Source organism: Coffea eugenioides, unplaced genomic scaffold, assembly GCF_003713205.1.
Source record: "Coffea eugenioides isolate CCC68of unplaced genomic scaffold, Ceug_1.0 ScVebR1_55;HRSCAF=288, whole genome shotgun sequence".
Taxonomy (NCBI): domain Eukaryota; kingdom Viridiplantae; phylum Streptophyta; class Magnoliopsida; order Gentianales; family Rubiaceae; genus Coffea; species Coffea eugenioides.
In genome coordinates, this window is record NW_020864408.1 from 278510 (window position 1) to 284855 (window position 6346).

Consider the following 6346-nt stretch of genomic DNA (forward strand, 5'->3'; position numbering starts at 1 on the left):
CGACTCTTATTTTGGAACATCAATAAAGTAAAAATATGATAACAACTACAGACAAAGGAAGTACATAACAACTGTTTCATGAAATTTGAAGTTCTTTGACAGAGTTGTGAAAGATAATGAGCCATGTATAACACTTTTTCCATGCCTGCATTGTTTGGCTGGTAGATATAAAATTCAAAACCCATAAATATGCTTGATTTAAAGTATTTGGTCTATATGATTCTCCAAGTTCCAAAAATCTTGGGCAATTGTATTACATATTGTTAGACTTTCCCACTTTCATTACACGGATTAATAAAAAATAATAAAATGCAAAATTGAAACTAAAAAAGCAATAAGCATAAACTAGGATGGAAAAAGGGACGTGTGACATTTAATCATAATTCAGCACCTATGCATGACCAAAAGTTGAAGTCATTACTTCAAAAATACATGAACAGCAATTGTGCCTTTCCAAAATAACCACCGTTTAAAACAAACTTGAGCTTCCAAAAGGTCTTGTCACCTATTACATCCCAAACAAGCCACCTAAACATTTTAAACACTTTCACGGTGCCTTCCAGATTGCAACCTATTTCCAAATTCGCAATGTTAACCTGCACCAGAAAAATCACATATTAACAAGCCAAATTCAAGCAAAAAATTAAATGCAAGCATTTTTAGAATTGAATTACAGGACTTTTGTCAAGAAGACAAATTGCCACATAGAGCAAGGAAAACACATACCATTACTCCTTTTAAACAAAAATAAGCCTAGCTTCAAAAATATTTTATCATCTACCACATCCAAAACTAGCCAAACTACAACAACAATTCAAGCTCAAGTGGCTCCTTCTAGATTGCACAGCCTATTTCCATCCAAAATCTCCAAAATAAACCTGCAAAACAAAAATTTAATGTAAGAGATTTTCCACATAATGAAATTTTTTACTAAAACCATTGTGCCTCAACTGCATTTCTCAGCACTAAAACTTCCCATGTATTTGGCTACCCATATATTGCTTTCCAAAATCACATATAACTTGCATCACATCCATTAATCATTTTGTCATAGTGTATTACTAGAAATAACAGAGAACTGACTCTATGCATTCATATTAATTGAGATTCGTACTAACATCATCACACAGAAGCACAAATTGGTGACATCACCAATAAATTGTTTGAAAGAATGATGATACAACGATGGAAAGTCATTATTATTGCTGAAAGATGTCATGCATGCTCATGCACTTGTCCACCTACCAAGCTGCATGCATACATGCAGGAGTTTTTTTTTTTTTTGGGGGTGGGGGGCGAGGGGTGTTTGGATTTTGGGGCTTTGGATTGTGAGAAGAGAAGCTACATCTGCAACTAGTCATGGAAACGGCTGACAGAAACACAAGCTGTAAAAATTGGAGAGTTCCAAAGAAGTTGTTGGAAACACGGCTAGAAACAGAGGAAAAACAGAGCAGCGATATCACTTCAAGAAAGCAGTGCTATTATGGCACCATACCAATTCCTCACCCAGCTTAGTGTGTGAAACAGCTAAAGAAATGTTCAAATTAAGTCGAGAGAGAGAGAGAAAAAAGAAGTCCTGTTTTTCACACAAGATAATGCTAATTAAAATGCCACAACTGATTCATTGAAAGGACTAGCATCATTTGTCCATTGCTCTAACACTGAAGACGTTGAAGCTGTTGGCTCCCCCATTTGATCAATTACACTCCCTATCTTTTAAAGAGTGAACATGGAATCATGGCCAAGAAAACTCAGCAAGATTGCTCTGGGATTAACTTGGCATCAATCTATTACTATAAAATTCAAGACCCTCATGGACATTGATTATTGTAAGAAAGCCTTTTACGTTCCCCTTCTGTCGCTTCCCCAACCAACCGCCCATTCAGAGGAGAAAGAGCGGAAGCAGTGGCGGCGCCGGAGGCAAGAAAAATGGCGGACAAGGTGGTGACTATTCGTACTAGGAAGTTCATGACCAATCGTCTTCTTTCCAGAAAACAATTCGTCATTGATGTTCTGCATCCTCGAAGGCCTAATGTTTCCAAGGCTGAGTTGAAGGAGAAATTGGCTAGGATGTATGATGTCAAGGACCCAAATGCCATCTTTGTTTTCAAGTCCAGGACGCATTTCGGAGGTGGCAAATCAACCAGGTTTGGATAGATGTATGGTTCTGTAGAGAATGCTAAGAAATCCTGAGAGTTCTAGGCCTTGTCAAATTTTTATAGAGAAAAACAAAAATGTTTTTGCAGCAGAGTTATTTTCTCATTTGTTACTTTGAATTGTGTCTTTGTTCCTTTGAAACTAAGCCTTGAGATTAATGTCGTTGTGTAAAGTACTGATAGTCAAATTCGTCATGCCTTCTGCATCTAAGTTCAGCCAACTTGAAGGACCACAAACATACACAGATTGACAAAAGATCCTATAATCAACAAGGTATGCACCAGAACAAATGCAATTTCAATCCAAATACTGGTTGGCAATGAATTACTGGGTGAATGTAATCAACTAGAAAATCTACATATCTTCTCATTTTTCATGTTCCGATTAGTGCTATTCAATACTCATTTTAGTAGTGCGCTATTCTAAATCTTGAAGATATCATTGGATGTTACTAGTAAAACAAAACTACTATTACTCAAAATGACATCTCTGAGGACTGGAATTTTTTATTTCTATGCTTTCAGTAGTTGAAGAATAATGGCCTTTACTAACGATAAGGCCAAACCTATAAATTGTCCAAAAGGACAATAGCTAATGATACGAAAGTATTGTTATCTTCTATGATATAGCAGACCATAATTTAACCACTTATCAACAAAAGCATACCATGTTAAAGACACAACTCCTATACAAGTTAAGAAGGATTAGGGATATAAAATCATACAAGCAAAAAAAGGTTACAAAGGTAATGAACATGGTTCTACCATAAAGAAGCACAAAACAAGAATCCTGACTTGTTGAACATGCCAAATGTGTTAAAAGAAGTGAATAACTCAAATATTATAAACATGAACACGGAGGATGATAGGTAGCAAAGAAAACTCAATCAGATTCACATGGTAGCAATCGATTATTAAATTCAAGAGGACCACATAGACACAATTAGTAACCGCAATAAAAATAACAAGTAAAGTTTTACATATCTAGCCTTGATCTTAAAATAGAAGAAGAAAAAGCGCACCTGATTACAAATTGTTAGAGAGAGAATTCGGAGAAATTAAAAGGGAAAGAGAATGAAATCAACGAACTTGGTGGCATTTATCTTCCCGCATCTGCACTTTACTCTTCTGTTTCTTCTTTTTCTTTTCCTTTTTCAAAGGCCTCTTAACTCTTAAAACTACAACGTTTGGTTGTATTTTTATTTTAGCAAGAATAGAACCACTTCTTGCTATTGGTCAAGTACAGATCGGCGAGAACCTGTCCTCACCAAGTGCGGTACATCAGCGTGGAACTGCATGAATTCTCACGAGTACCAAAAAGCCTTGGCGCCACTATGACTACAATTTGGAGGGAAGCTTCCCGCCTTTCTTTTTGGCAAGGATGTTAAGCGAGGAAAGTCATAGTGCTAGCAAAAGTCAAGCTGTCTCCAACATTTGGTGAGGATATGCTCTGTTCCTCGTCATCCACACATTAATAGCGTTGACTTGTCTGCTCCTCGTAAAAAATTTTGTAGCTAATTCCCTTCTTTGTTGTAGTGATTGAGACAGAGAGACCCAAAAATGTATTAATTTTTCGTGCGGTATAGACAGCAGATACGCTTTTCGTTGTGAATAATAAGTGACTGTACGCGTTTATTTAATATCCACACTGACAAAAAGCGGACATATACAGAGAGAGAGAGCCATCACTTTTCAAAAATGCCTGATCATCTGACTATCAAGCATCCACAGGAGACCAAGTTCATCTATAAAGTTACCTTTCCCTCCGCAGTCCAGACTTAAAAAACTTGATCCACGGGGCCACATTAGTCAGAACCATATGATCAACTGCTATTTTTTTCACCGAATTTAAAAGATCACTCCAATAACATAAAATATATGGCTAAATTCTTCTGCAGAAGCACCAAAACAAAGAAGATGAAGCTAATTCTGAACATTATCAAGTAAATTTCATAACTACATTTTCACAACAAACCACACAGATTATTATTCACTACGAATAGGATGTTTTGGGAAGAAAATAGGATGCTATTGTTGCCTTAATTCGCCAGAACAAACGGTTTTAAGGAACGAAAATGGTATTCAGCTATGTGAAGGTCATTTTTCAAAGACAGTGTGTATGCATTGTAATGACGGGGTTGCCACTGTTATTAGGTAATTAATTTCATGTATACTTAACTTCAATATATTTTTCTGTATTGCATATAATATTTTATTTGTCAAACAGGTACAACGTTAATATACAAATCAGAGATTCCAGTGGTAATATGCATATTAATCTACAAAACAGACATGCACGATTTGTATTTGGTTGTGATGCTTCTTATCTCAGGGCATTACAAAGGAAGGTAGAATTTCTTAATATATGTTTATTTTTTATAGTACTATTTATAAATTATGTAAAAAAATACACTAATTTCGTACGTTGTTAATTATCAGGAAAATAATGATAGGTTATTCGGCCAACGAATTAATTCATGCATAGATCGTGCATTTTCATTTGTAGTACGCACTCCACAAAATTCAACAGAGTTAATTAAATCACCAATTTTGGCTTTCGTACTAAAAGTGGATTGGTGTGAAGAGTGTTCGCACCTTCAAGGAAGATTATCAAATCGAATGCTTAGTATTTGTAAGTATTTCATTTTAACCACATTCAATTACATTCATTTGTAGAAATATATCATTCCCTTTTTTAATATAGATTTTATTTTTTTTTCAGGATCCATCTTTCGAGAAAAGACAGTTCTTGAATGATATACACATTCTATTATATTTTAAACTATTGTTAAATAGATATTACATTTAAATTTTGTTGGTTCAATTTTTTCACCTTTATTTGTTTATCATTTTATTTTTTTCAATAATATTAGCACCGTGCGTAGCACGGGTATTCACACTAGTGTTGTAAAATTTTAAAAAGAAATGTTGTAAAATTAAGTTCAATAAGCTTATTTTGTAACCAAAACCTTAATATTCTTTTCGTTTGCATGAACATCAGGTTTGCCTTCGTCACCGTCCTATATTATCTGTGCAAGTTGAGTCTAAATAAACACTTTCGGTTTCCATAAAGTAGAAGTTCCAACGTACCTGCAGGCATAGTATTCAAAGTGATTGCTGTCACATTTACATAGATAAAATGTGCACTGCTTAACTCGGTATTCAGTTCATCGACCAGTGGCTTGAGCTCCTCATTGAATAACTGAACTTCACTATTTAAAGAATCCACACATGTACCATCTATAGATAACAAACCAGGCACACAACCAAGGAAACCTAGCCCAAAGATAGCTATTTTTCTTGCCCCCAATCTGTACAATTTCTAGCACCAAAAGGGATACGAGTTAGGTTTTTTCTTTTTTTCTTTTTTAAATGTATATTCAAGGTGAACATCAAAATTTAATGAATAAAAATGGAAATCTGTTAAAAGAAAATAATTATACGAACCCGTAGTTGCTGAGAATATTCTATAATCAACATTCTAGCAAATTGTCTTGGAGTACGTAGGCGGCATGTAGGATAATATTCTGGGAGTAAGTAGCTGTCGATGTAATCGTTACTTCCAATTGCAAAAGTATACAAACATTTGGCTAGGTATTCTTTTGTTGCAGCTTCGTTCCCAATTAATCTCACAAGCTGCGAAGTTACTCTTCTATGATTTTGCAATTGTTGGTTGAGGCTGACGATATCGCCCTATTAGTAAAAAAGAAAGAAATTGTAGTGTGAGTTTTGGTTAACTTGCCTCCCTCAAGAGGTAAGTAACAACAAAAAGAAAAGCAAAACACCTATACTAGATTCTTGAGATTTTGAAACAAATTTTTTAGTATGATTCGGTAATAATGAATGTATTCCATTAGCTTTCTTTTATTAAGCTATTTTAAAGAAGTGGAAATGTGTATCAGACAAGAAATTGGACAATAAAAAGAAGAAATAGGTCAAGTTATGAGTCATGACGATTTAAATTTCTAATGAGGCCATTGTGGCATTGTGACCAGAATCCATGGCCCGCAGCTGATATGTTCACTACATTATTTGTTCCTTTTTTCATTTTTCATTTTTCCCCTAAGTATTTTTACCACTTCTGTGTGCCATATGGTTCATTTGTGTTAAAATTTAAAGACTAATCCACCAATTGAAAAATGGAGTTTGGTTTTTGTGCACTAACGTGGAAAAGGTTGCTATATTAAACA

At 34.8% G+C, this 6346-nt stretch overlaps 1 long non-coding RNA gene across 2 annotated transcripts; it reads right to left on the bottom strand.

Annotated features, from left to right (window-relative positions):
* Positions 1-278: 278 nt before the first annotated feature.
* Positions 279-3521, bottom strand: LOC113758543. 2 transcript variants are annotated; one of them, XR_003466775.1, is made up of 3 exons: positions 3246-3521; positions 727-878; positions 279-596 (listed from the first exon to the last, which is right to left on the bottom strand). It is a non-coding gene; the product is annotated as an uncharacterized LOC113758543 (long non-coding RNA). The 2 variants fall into 2 exon arrangements; XR_003466776.1 differs by lacking the exon at positions 3246-3521 and adding an exon at positions 3179-3216.
* Positions 3522-6346: the final 2825 nt, after the last annotated feature.